We start from the raw sequence: 13,247 nt of genomic DNA on the forward strand, positions 1-13,247 counted from the left end.
TTAAGAAATTGGTGCTTACTGCATGCCAGTCAGAGCACACGTCGCTGTGTGCATCCAAAGACTTCACAAAACTGACAATAATCCTTGTAATCTGTCGGTGTTTTGTCATACGCAATATAGTTGCTATTTTGTTTTGTGATTCTTAAATGTGTTAAAAATGCAGAAGATTCCTGCAATCCGAATGGTTTATGCATGCTAGTATTGGAAACGCTTTTTCCGTTAGATGGAAGATCACACACAAGGACAAATCAAACGGATAATCAATGGATTACACAGAAGTTGGTCTCCTTGAAAACTTATTTCCAGTTCAAATTGCTTTGCTATGGCCTTTTCTAAGGCTGTTTAAATTTGGTATTGCAGCAATACGGTTAAGAGGGCATTGCTTAGGCTGACATCCCTGGAGTTCCTAAGTGCTGATCAGTAAAAGTGATTTGTATCTGGTGCTCCTGAGGGCACCGAAGCCTGTTCCCTGCATCCAGCAGAACAGCAGTTGTATCTCTCTTTGATAAAGGTATTGCAAACAGTGACCTGGATTGATTTTTTTGATTGACAAATCAAATAAATGCTGCCTCCAGTCTCGCTGTGGAGATAGCTCATAGAATTGCTGTGGACTGTGTATGCGGTGGCTCTCCCTACATCTGTTTAGTGAAATTAATATCTTAAAATTTATTGCCTTGGTTTCTCTATTTGTGTTTTGGCATTTAGGACGCATTATCTTACAGGGTAAATAAGAGCACAAGAGCAAACTTGTCCAAAGTATGTGTTCGGTAAATGCTTTCCTGCTGTGTTCGATGTGTTGGAGAATTATTTAATTTCCTCGATGAAATGGTTGACTCATATGAAACACAAAGCGTCAAGCATCTAGAAAGCACAATGGCAGTCTAATAAATTCCCTTACCAGGTGTAGAGATTTTACACATGCATGCTGCTAAGTGTAATTGTCACTTCTCCAAGAACAAATGAATCATGCTACTTCTGCTGAACTCAGTGCTGCGAATTAGGAGTTGGTCTCAGCATCCCATTGCATCTGGGTATTTTGCGTGCCCTTATTAAAGCATTATTAGCTGTAGAGGTTGTGCTTCATTAATGGTAGCTTTGTTGACAACCAACGGCGTACTGAACAGGTAGAAATATAAAAATCTTCCATGAACTTGTATTTATGCTAAAGTTGCCTGGATTTAATTGACCTCCGTGTCAAAGCTTCATACCAAACGTTTGCTTGCCAAGTGAGATGCTTTGGGTGATGACTAAATGCGCTGAGCTGCACTAACATTTACAGGAGACAAAACTTGCTTGTGCAAAACTACAACACATGTGGAATAAACCTTTTTTTTTTCCTGCATTTTCAAATTCTGCCCTGCTCTTTGATCCCTACATAACCCTACCCTTTGAGATGCTGGGTCAGCGATTTGAACAAAGCAACCCTCTTCTGTTATCGCTTGGAAGCACTCCTCTCCCTCTATGACCTTGAGAAAATTGTTTCTCTTCTTGCTGGCTGGCTTTGCTGTGACGGGAGGGTAATTGCTTTCTTCCTATGTGCAAGTTCAGGCTCTCTGCTGTAAAACGTAGTCTTGATTTCAAGTAACGCTCCAGCTTTTAAGGCATACGCATGCTGATGGACGTTTCTGTTGGTGTCACGGTTCTTAAGAATGTTACCAGTGTTAGATGAAAACTAACAAGTATGAATTTGCAGAATAATGTGGTTTAGCTTATTAAACCAAATACACCTCAGAGTATCTTATGGTTTTAGGCCATATGTTTAGGTAATTAATTCATAAGCATGCAAGTTTGCATTGCTGCCTGTTTTGCTCTTTTTTCTCCCCCCCCTTATGCTGTTACAAACTTGCTGGGAAGCATTTTGGATTAAGGCAGTGTTTCTGCCGTGCCCTTGTTGGCTAAGGAGCCCCTAGCCAGTACTAGTTATGGGAAAATGCCTTCTTCCCTTAAATGCTGTACAGTTGTGGGTTTGGAGCAGACTGCAGCTTGGTGGAGGAGCTCCTCTGCCTCTGCTGAGTTAAAACCATGGCATCTGTATTCAGATAGAGGTCTTGAAGATCAAATCAGGTCTTGAAGCTCTTGGAAATGAGCAAAAGAAATCTACTTGTATGTTTTCCACTACTTTATCCCTTGTCAACACAGGGGTCCAAATGTAGGGGTCTAGTTCTTGAGCTGGTCCTGTGTCCGCAGGTTTGGTTTCACTTGAGATGATGAAGACTTGGGAAACTATAGACTTTTATACCTTAATCTTTATAGGCTTCCCCTTAGATGTGATATTTCTATGCACATAATTTAATCAGAAGGCTTCTGTTAACCTTTTCCTGAAGGATTATCTCCTACTCCCGGGTGGCTTTTAAAAATGCTGATGTTTTGAATCATCATTTTGAGAATCACCTCCTAGCCAAACGATAGGGAGAACCTTTGACTTAAATAACAATAATTAAACTTTTAACCGGTTAGGAGGATGACATTCTCCAATGTTTAACATCGCCCTGCCCTTTAGAAAAAGAAACTCGAGAAAGCTTTTTGCATGCTGAAGTTCAAATGGCATGCTAGTGTGGGTGCACGGCACGTGTGCTTACCGAAAAGCATCTACGTGTTCAGTTCATTCACGCAGCTGCTCGCGTGCTTTTGAGCAAGACCTCACGTGGTAGCTGCAGGACAATGTTGGTAGAAACACAGGAATCTGGATTTGGCTTTGGAGGACACAATGATAGTTAGTTGTGCTTGCATTTTTATCTATATGCTTATGTGGATTGCAGGGTAGCAGATGCTTACAGTGAATGTCTGATTCTGGTTTGGTGGTTTATTTCTCTTCTGCGCTACTGGCACGGAGAGGTTGCTCTTAGCTGCTCACAGACCCTGTGAACTAGTGCAAGCTCTCAGCTGCTTGTCCTAAATTAGGGTCATGCATTTATCCCTTGCGTCATGTATTTGTCCCTCAGTTCACTCATGTACAGTGGCCTTTTGGCGTGTTACTAAGCTTTACATTAGTCTTGCGAGCTTGACTTATTGCATGCATGAAGCCTCGTTAATGGGGAAAATACCTGCGCTTGTAATGCAGTTCAGAATTTTCTTTTTTTATTAACATATGCGATAGAGTGACAGAAAACAAGCTGCCAGTGCAGCAGGCTTGGTTACTTATGGATTTTTCTCTGCCTTCTTAGCAGGCCTAAGCAGAAAAGCCTCTTGCGAAAGATTTGAGCGGGTTTTTTTCATACTTTGCCGAGTTCTGACCTGCGTGCCACCCAGAAGGCGCGGCTTCCACCAGTTGCCTCTGCAGCCTCTCGTTTGCTCCTGCTGCAGCGGAGGTGGCTGGGCTTGCCCGGCCCCAGACGCCAGGCTCAACCGTGGGCTGGGAAATTTTGGGTGGGTGTCCGCATCACTTTCTGCAAGAGGTTAAAACACAGTATAGGGGCTAGAGGAAAACACCAGTACAAGGGAACACCAGCAATATACAGGGTGGCAGACCCATTACATAGAGGTGGAGAGAGACAGCACTAAGCAAGTCAGTAAGGAGTGCTGCATTTGGCAAGCCTTGTCTGTTCAGTTAAAAAGGAGGAGAAAAAATAATACAGGTAGTCATAGAAAGGCCACCGTATTTCAGTGTAGATCATTGCCCTGCTAATTCATGAGCTGCTGCTGCCTCTACATGCTTATAGGTAAACATTGCGCATGGGTTTAAGCCATTTTTTAGAGCCAATGATGGTGTCGGACCACTTGTCATGAGAGTTTAAATGGTTGCAGCCCTGTCCTCTGGTTTTTCAGCCTTCCTCATGTTCCCAAGTAATTCTCCAGAGGCCATACTCGATCCTCCACTTCTACTTGACAGGTTCCCAGAACCTCTAACTTCCCTACCCTTTCTTCTGCCCTTTCAAAACCATCATCATCTCCCTTTGAAGCAAGAAAAAGCAAAAAAATATTGATTTCTTGTTCTATCACCACTGCTAAGTGGTTGCATTAAGGTACAGGAAGGGACTGCTAATGTTGTTTTCAAAGGTTTTTCTGTCATTTTTTGAAGTCCATCTAATTGGCTCGTTCCTTCTAAATTCAGTGCAGAGCTCGTTTAGATAAGGTATTCAAATCTAAACACGAATTGAGCAATTGCAGAGCTATCATGAATTTCCAGTTGTACAGACTGAATACTTCTTGGTTTCACAAAACACGTCAGGCTCAAATGATGCACCAACACGGGTATCGGTTGCATATAGCACAGTTCAGTTTTTTTGTGGGGATTGACATTGTATCTTAAAATATACATTTAGGAAGCTGTTAAAACACAGATTTGAGTCCTAAAGGACGCACTTGGTGAGAACACAAGGATGTCGCCAGTTTTTAACCACCGTTTACAGTGTATGAAAAATGGTTATCTCAGCGTGAGTGCTTTACATCCCTTAGTGCTGTGTGGCCTCCAAAGGAGAGATGTGTGGCCTTGGGAGGAGGTGACCACCTTTGAACTTACAGTGACGGGGACTGTAAGTGAATTGCCAGTTGCAGGCGTGAAGGAGCTTAGCAATGAAGTTAAGGGTTTTTCCACCCCTCTCCCCTCTTTGTTTTTCCTTGCTGCTCCTTTTCTCACTTTCATATTTCTCTCTGTATCTATTTTTCAGGCTTTGCCTTTTAAAAGCTTATTCACCCAGCACCCGGGGAGGTTATTTTGCAGAACAGAGGAGCAGGGCTGGGTTTTGGGCTGAACTGATGAAGGACCCCTAATCAGCCATTGGTGGCTCTGACACATCCCTCCTTACGGCAGCATCGCTCTGCTGAGACCCCTACCAAATTCCCATCTAAGCTGTCAGTCGTTAGCTTGAGAGCAGAATATTAACCAAATCTGGTTTATTTATTTTTTTTCCTTTCTCTGTTCCTCCACTATGTACCAGTTCATGTGTGAGGCCATGAACTTCAGCATTTAGCTTCCCCAGTCCAGAATAACAGGTCTATTTAAATGAAGAGTCCCTTTGCTGCTGTTTATTTTAGAGATGACATATCTGTGTGGAGGACTTGTATTCCAGGGAGATAAAAACACTGTGGGAAAATAGCCTCCAACCACTGGAATTGGCTTTTGATATTTGAAGAATTGGTTCATGAAAGAGTTTTTTGCACAAAAGCATGGTTTTTCTTTTAGCATGCAGTAAAAATAGAGCCATGGTGGTGGCGAGATTCCAGAGGGGGGAACTTTCAGGGAGCTGCAAACATGAATAAGCAATTTCATTGCCTGAAGCATCATTTTGTGTCCTATACAGTCTGTACAAAACATATATGAAATAGATGCACTCAGAATGTAAAAGTTTGGGTTTACCTACTGAACAACTTTTAATATATTGCCATCCATAGAATAGCTGTGCACAGTTTTACTAGAGAGGCTGAAGAGCTTATCTTTTGCCCAGAGTTTAGAGAGTTGCTTTACAAGTGTGGCTGATGAAACACAGCTCAATTCTTTCCTATCTTTCACTCCTGGCAAAATGTGAGTGCTTATATAACTGTAAGTTAGGTTTTCACTTTGCTGCAAGCAGCACAGTAAAGGAGAAAGTTCTATTTTCCATGTGTAAATCACTTTCTAACTATCTAGCCGTGTGTTCTTCTCATAGAATGAATTTAATTATAAGCTTTGGGCATCAAGAAAAAATGTTTGGTATTATCAGAAAATCAAACTTCCCATTGAAATTTAGTCTTAGGCTACTGCACTCAAGGTGTGTCTCAAATCACTAGTTGGGTTGATTGATTATCGTTTCTTACAGTATAACACGCTTTAAGGCTGAGAGTTAAAGGGGATACTTCCCCTCTGTCTTCAAGGTCCTCAGCTGCAGGCTGACCAGTGTGCAGTAAGAGGTTTCGGTCATATTCACCATCTGTTTAGCTCTTCATTTCAGTCTTTTTCTGTGTATTTCTTTTCCAATAGAAACAGAGCTAATGAATACTTTTGCTGTGTTTAGATTGAATAAAACATTCAAGTTGCCTTTTTTTTGGAAGAAATCTGTTGTTGGTCTGTCTGTTGGGTCTCTTGATGGTTAACGTTCTCCCCCTTCCCCTTGAATCCTGCCCTCTCACATCTGACCTGCCTTGAGATCATCCTTAGTCCTGCAGTTTTCAAGACCAAAACATAGCAATGCATCTGTCTCCTTTGTATTCTGAACAGTTTGGGGGGGGGGGGCCGGGGGTGGGGGTGATGTTTTTTACAGTGCAATACTCTGTCAGTTCATGGTGTTATGATTATATTTAAGAAATCTCTGTAAGTTAGCTCTGCATGACATTAATATATCCTGCATGACCTTTTGTTGTTTCATGTTTTCTTTTTCTGCAATTCTTGCACTTTGCGCTAGAACCATTCCTATATGTAAAATGATATGTATGCAATGCATTTCATTTTGGCCTTCCCTTAAGAGTGTTTTAGAATTATACTTTAAAAATTCTGCATCTCTCTTTTTGTCTATCATCTGTTTTATTTACCTTTCTTTTTGCTACGGTCTTGGTTTCTTGCTGGGTGCAATGCGATGGCTTTGCTCAGCTTCAGTCTGGTAAGACCTCTTTGTGACCCACACGCCTGCCTCGTGCTGGTGCTTCTCCTGCAGTAAATCAGGTGGTGGGATGGACCCGGCTGAAAGCTGATTTTCTTGTTTCGTTGCTTTTTTTGCGGCTACCTCAATTTCCCCCTGCTTCCCTCCACCCGGGCAGGGCGGAGGGTAGGGAAGGAACGAAAGCACCCATTGCAGCAGCGTCAAATCTGTTCTTGGTTGTTCCTGTTCGCCCCACACGCCCTGGATACGGTTTTAAAGCTATGGACCTGGCTGAATGGAGAAGTTGAAGTGAGGCTAAGGCAACGTGGTGGCTGTCAGCCTGAGCATTAACCGTGGGCACGAGCTGGCACCATAACGGGCGTGAGCAGAAAAAATGCCTGTATGGAGGGGGGCTTCTCATCTTTAGGAATGAGTAAGTTGCCAAAGACATTGTTTGAGAGAGACTTTGCACGAGCGGCGAGGCAGAGGAGGTGTATCTGGTACCCCCTTCTCCAGGGGACTGCTGCCCTGCGGAGGATGGGATAGCTGCAGAGCAGGGGAGGAAACTTCTTGCCTGCTGCTTGTGTGGGTATTGGTTTGTCCCTGTATTTAAAGCAGATATAGCGAATTACAGTACTGACCCTGCCTTTGCTCTGGTGCTTTTGAGAGTATGAAGCAAATGTAGTAAAACCTTCTTCACCTTGGCACTGAAGCTGGGGCTTCAGTCTAGCTGGGTTCTTCGCTGGAACAGGTTTTAATGGCAGTGGGATTTCCACTGCACCAGGAATTTGTTGCCTCTTATCGAAAGAAAAGAGTGGCTCAATTTTGGAGGAAACAGGCTTATTTTGCTGGAATTCCCTACATGACTTCTGCAGATGCCTGAATTTTTTTATATTATGAGCTTGTAAAAAAACAGCTTGGCAGTTGCCAGGTGTGTGGACAGTGTGGGGTTTTTTTCCTCCAGTAATCTGTTTAAAGTTCATAGAAAGAGTCAGTGATAAGATCACACCAAGCTTTACCACTACAATATTTCCTTTTTATTGGTTGGTTGGTCTTTCTCCCCTTAAAACAAAGAATAAAATACAAGAAATTATAGTAATTGCCTCCTGGAGCAGGGTCTTCTGATGAAGTAACATTTAGGAAAGTGTTGCCAACATCATACCAAGGAAATGTACAGGTAGAAATGCTTTCTTTTCTAACCACACTAGAATTCAGTCATCGTTTTCAGGGGCCCTTGTTACAGTGATGATTTGGTACCCTGAAACCTGCTGATTCTCGGCAGCGGTTGGTTTGGCACAGGTCTGGTGCAGGCAGGGATGTTCAGCTCCTCGGGACCCACCAGGCTTTTCAGCCCTGAGCTTCTGTAGCAGAAATGCCATCAGCTGGCCGTGTGGTTTTGGCAGCGCTTCGTTTGCTGATGTGCTAATTGTTGTACAAGAAGGGAGAGGCAGGGGGATGATCTGGCTGATGGATCTGTAAGAAATCTCCTGTCTCATCATTTTCGGCCCCTGTACCAGGGCATGTAGTCTTCACTCAATACTCCTAGGCAGGAAGAAAAGGTCAAAATCTTGCCTTACATAGTGTTAACTCCTTTATCCTTTGGAAAGGAGATTAGGTCTTCAAAGGTGGTTGCTTTTCTGAATGATGAGCCTATTATTTTTGTACTATTTTGAAGGCAGGGGGTTTAACAGGCTGCTTAGCAGCAGGGTTTTGTCCCGAGCAGCACGATGCCGTGGCGTAACAGTGGTACCTGGAGTCTTTTTTTTTTTTTTTTTTTTTTTTTCTTCTTTCCTCTTAATTCTCAGAATGGTGGGAAAAACAACATTTTTGATACTTTCTTCTATTTAAAGCTAGCTGTCATTTGTACTTGCCTGACTTTGTTGTTGTTGTTAGTACTGTTCACTACGTATGGCTGTACTCTGTGGCATGATGTTTAGCATCTTAAAATGAAGGCACCAAGTATCGGTGCAGCTGCAGCCGTACAGGATTAACTCATGTCTCACGGGGGTACAGCAGGAAAATAGAAAAGTTTTAAGATTGACTTCTCGTAGCACGGCTGGCCGTATGAAGAAATGGCAGCAAGGCAAGCAGTGATGTGCATTTACAGTGTCAGTGTGCATCTTCTCTTCCTTTAGGTAAAAGCATAGAAATTCACTTTTATTGAGGAATGTAACTAAATCTGTGTGTTACATGTGGTTTTTGTGCGTTAGGGCCCACCAGGGAATTTCACTTCTCCCATAGCACTCCAGGTACTACCCCACGCTCATTGGAAATAAAAGCAAGCACACAAATAAATACTTAACATACTGTAACTTGCCTAAGGATGACTTGTTTGTGTGCTTTTTCAGTGTGATCTCGTTTGCCAAACACAAGTGGTCCTCCAAAAGGTATAATTTACCCATATGAACACAGGGTTGTAGCTGCAGATCTTAGCAGGGCATCTTAATTCAGGTTTTGTGTGCGCTGTTATCCCTGCACTAGCTGGTGTTGCATGGTGTAGCATTACCTTCGTGACTGTCACACTCAGCTTTCATGATCTTCCTCTAATTTCTCAGCTTTTTATTGGAGTGCTGTATCTAGTCAGCACGTGAAGCCTAGATAACCTTTTTATAGATAAACCTTTTTTACTGGATAGCTGTACACAGCCATTTCTTGCTTTGTATGGTGTTTCACATGTGCAGGAGAATTGTAGGTGCTTTTATGGGTCAGATAGCAAGCTTTCTATTATGTCAAGCTAATAAATGCAAAGAAGATAACCAAGAATTATAGATCGGTCCTATACTTTCAGTTTTATTCTTGAGATATGCCCTGGGTTCAGACCTCGGCGCAGCAGCATTTTGGCAGAGGGAAGGGGCAGGCTGGTGGCAGATGCTCTCGGTGCTCAGACTTGCTGCTGCGGGGTGTTGGAGGAAATGAGGGTTCATGTGGTAGGACAGCCTTGCTTGTAACTCTTTTTTTTTTTTTTTTTTTTTTCCTCCTCCCCTTACTTCTTGCTTTTTAAATTTTAATATGCAATTATGAGATGTGCACATTTAAAAAAAAAAAAAAAATTGAAGCTTACTGTCGTGAAGGTACACGGTACTCTTGAACTCTGCTGCTAGTAATGGTCATGCCAGACTGGGCTTCTCTGTCCTTTGGACCCGTTGGCTGCGGTCTCATCAGCTCTGTTGTTAGAAAAGGCAGCCTTTTGACCAAAAAGGCTCATTAAAATAGGCTTTGGGGACCATGCCTTTATTTTTCTCTTGTGGAAGTAAAAAGTTGGTTTGAGTGAAGTGCACAAACGGAGATTAGAGGAGTCCCTTTATTAACGGGGAGAAGAGGAGTCTTTCAGATCTTGCAGGTGGCACTTGAGTAAGAGAAAGGAGACCCGAAATGAAAGCTGAAGTCCTTATGGCCCTCTGGACTTAGCTTTTGACTCCTTCATCTTCTCAGCTCTCTCTCTTTAGTTTCCCAGGCTTCCTCTGGCTAATTTGCCATTTTGAGCTACAGCTAGCAATGTTTTCCCGGTTGCAATACCAGCACAGCTTTTGAAAAAAGAGGGAGCTTCAGGTTAAAACAGTAGCCGTTAATAAACACTCACATACTGCCTGGGGAGGAGGGCTTTGGAGCAAAGCTATATAGCAAATGCCGTGCTTTGGCTTTCCTTCCAAAAAAATCAAGTTGTAGCTCTTGTGCCATGTACATGTTCTCCCTGTTTCCATCTAACCTAGTTTGCTATGGATACTCTCTTCTGTTTCTTTGCCTTTAAAAAAAAACAAAAAAAACCAAAAAAACCAAAACCAAAAAAAACCAAACCAAAACAAAAAAACACACCAAAAAAAAAAAAAAAAACCAAAAAAAACCCCAAAACAACCAGTTCTTTAACCCCCAGCTGGGAGTTGTCTGTGCAGTGTCCTTTCACATTTTATAGTTGCCTGCTATTACAAACACAGCAGTTGAATAAACCTGCATGCTTTGCCTTTTCTTCCTCCCTGTTTTATTTCTGTAAATACTTTTGCAGTCTGCACTTTATTACTGTAACAGCACTGTGCTGTAAGCTGGCAGCAGCGAGGAAGTTTCCAGTATCGCAGTGCTGGGGTATGGGCACAGGGTACCCCCTCGAACGTTTTTTTTCAGGAAAACGCATGCTGTTGCAAAAAAGCATTTTACCGCAGCGCTGAGGCATGCCAGATCTGCTGCTGCTAAGGGGGGCTTTGCAGCACGAGAGATCCTTATTCGTAGCTGGATGCTGGATGCATCCTTCTGGGATGGAGAGGCAGTAGTGTACCATTTTCCTCCAATTCTTAGTACTTCCATGGGTGTATTGGTGTGGTTGCTTCCAACGCGCTCTTCCTGCTTGGCCATCGCCCTCGGTGTTTTCCCTCTGGCTGAAGTTAGCCTGTGGCACAGCAAGAGCTGTTGGCTGCGAGGGGATGAAATGCATGTGAATGCCCTAATCCTACGACACTGAGATCCTAATTTGAGCTAGTTTAGATCTGCTGAAAATGTGAATAAAACTGCAAGGACCTATGGTTTGTCTTAACTCGCCCATCTGAAGATTATTAGATTCTGGTTTAATGAGGTATTGGGTATTGAGCACAATTAGTTATTCCATTTTGCCTATTCTTTCTTGTATTTGTTTCTGTTCTGTAAAATACTGTAATTACCACAAGTGTGTATGTATGGAGGTAATCATTACTGAAGGATTTGGCGGGGTGGAATGACAGGAAAAGTAATGGCATGAAATCATCCCCCTAGTTAACTGGCCAAAGTCTTCCTTTAGCCCCTGCATTTTCAAATGTTTTGAAATACTGTTGAGGTTAAACTGTTTTGAGACTAGCTTCTCTCCTTCGTTCTGCATTTTTTACACTTCCCTGAGTTTTATACAAGTCATTTATTTCTAAACTTCCTTATGGTGGTGCTGCCGGTGAGCGTGAAAGCTCAGCACTGTGGGTCCCGATGCGTCAGCGGCGGGCTGGAGGATTTGCCGCTGATGCAAGGTGGGCCAAAAATCTGTATCTCTTTGCTAGAGATACAGTTGTAAAATAAAGTTTAAAAATAGTTTCTTGCATTTTAACAAAACTGAAGTGCAAAATCCGCAGCACTCATGCTTCACGTGGTTTCCCATAAAATAAATGTACTTGCACTTTCAGATCAATATGGACTATGATTTATTATAAACTACTTTTTATTGCTAATGTTAAGCACGCTTAGGACCTAAGAGGATATTCAAAAGGCAAAAAAAGGAAATCCGAGGTTGGCAGCAAGTTGAAAGGGAATACATGCAAGGGGCAGTTAAGGCTTTGAAAGGAGAAACTGGGCAGCTTTGGAAAATGGACAGAAAATGGTTGTCCATCAAATGCTTTGATAATCGGTGCCGTCTTCCAGTTCTCAAGCAGCTGAGCATTTTCAATTCTAGTACATATACAGAAGCAAACAGCAGCATGATTGTTGTGTTTCTGGACGAGGGATAGTTCGTACTTTTGGAGGAGGGAAAAGAGGAGTCACCTCTGCAGTGGCAGGGACTGGGAAACATCACTTTAACAAGAAAACACAATTCAAGATTTCCAAAATCAAGTGCCTAAAATTAGGCTTCGAAGTCCTAATTTAAGAATGGAGAAAGTGGCTGTTTTCCAAGAAGGCTGATCAGCCAGGCCTGACGACGCGTTGCTCTCAGAAGCCAGCACGATTATTTAGATGCCTATTTTGGGGATTTTTTTGGAACTCAAGTTCAGGCACTTAACAGATCCCAGTTTTCACATTTGTTTCGTGGAGGTCTCCAGCAGCAGGGTGAGAGCTGGAGAATCCTGCTGAAAGGGAGCAGGCTTTGAGCTTTCAGCCTAAAATGTTTTGTTGCTGCTGTTTGGTTTCCTTAAAAAGGGTGGCATGGGACAGGGGGCAAACCGTTCTATTTTCGTACCTTATCTTTGCACCTGGAAACTGAAGTTACTCCAAGCAGAAACTCAAGAAACTGTTTAATATCTTCTTGAATATCTTCATCAATGATGTAGTGGGATCGAGTGCACCCTCAGCAAGTTTGCAGATGACACCAAGCTGAGTGGTGCAGTTGACACACCTGAGGGACGGGAGGCCATCCAGAGGGACTTAGACAAGCTCGAGAAGTGGGCCCATGTGAACCTCGTGTGGTTCAACAAGGACAAGTGCAAGGTCCTGCACCTGGGTCAGGGCAATCCCCAGTATCAGTACAGGCTGGGGGATGAAGGGATTGAGAGCAGCCCTGCCGAGAAGGACTTGGGGGTACTGGTGGATGAAAAGCTGGACATGAGCTGGCAATGTGTGCTTGCAGCCCAGAAAGCCAACCGTATGCTGGGCTGCATCAAAAGAAGTGTGGCCAGCAGGTCAGGGGAGGTGATTCTGCCCCTCTGTCCTGGTGAGACCCCACCTGCAGTACTGCATCCAGCTCCGGTGCCCTCAGCACAGGAAGGACATGGACCTGCTGGAGTGGGTCTGGAGAGGGCCACAAAAATGATCAGAGGGATGGAACACCTCTGCTGTGAGGAAAGGCTGAGACAGTTAGGGTTGTTCAGCCTGGAGAAGGCGGCTCCAGGGAGACCTTATTGCAGCCTTTCAGTACTTAAAGGGGGCTTATAAGAAAGATGGGGACAGACATTTTAGCAGGGCCTGTTGTGATAGGACAAGGGGTAATGGTTTTAAACTAAAAGAGGGTAGATTCAGACTAGATATAAGGAAGAAATTTTTTACGATGAGGGTGGTGAAACACTGGAACAGGTTGCCCAAAGATGTGGTAGATGCCCC

The 13,247-nt window shown here is 43.3% G+C and overlaps 1 protein-coding gene across 1 annotated transcript in view; it reads left to right on the forward strand.

Annotated features, from left to right (window-relative positions):
• ELOVL5 (ELOVL fatty acid elongase 5) overlaps positions 1–13,247 on the forward strand; it is a 39,748-nt gene that overhangs the window by 4,606 nt on the left and 21,895 nt on the right. The window lies entirely within an intron of this gene.

The sequence above is a fragment of the Platalea leucorodia genome (assembly GCF_965183815.1).
Source record: "Platalea leucorodia genome assembly, chromosome: 3".
NCBI classification, from domain to species: Eukaryota; Metazoa; Chordata; class Aves; order Pelecaniformes; family Threskiornithidae; genus Platalea; species Platalea leucorodia.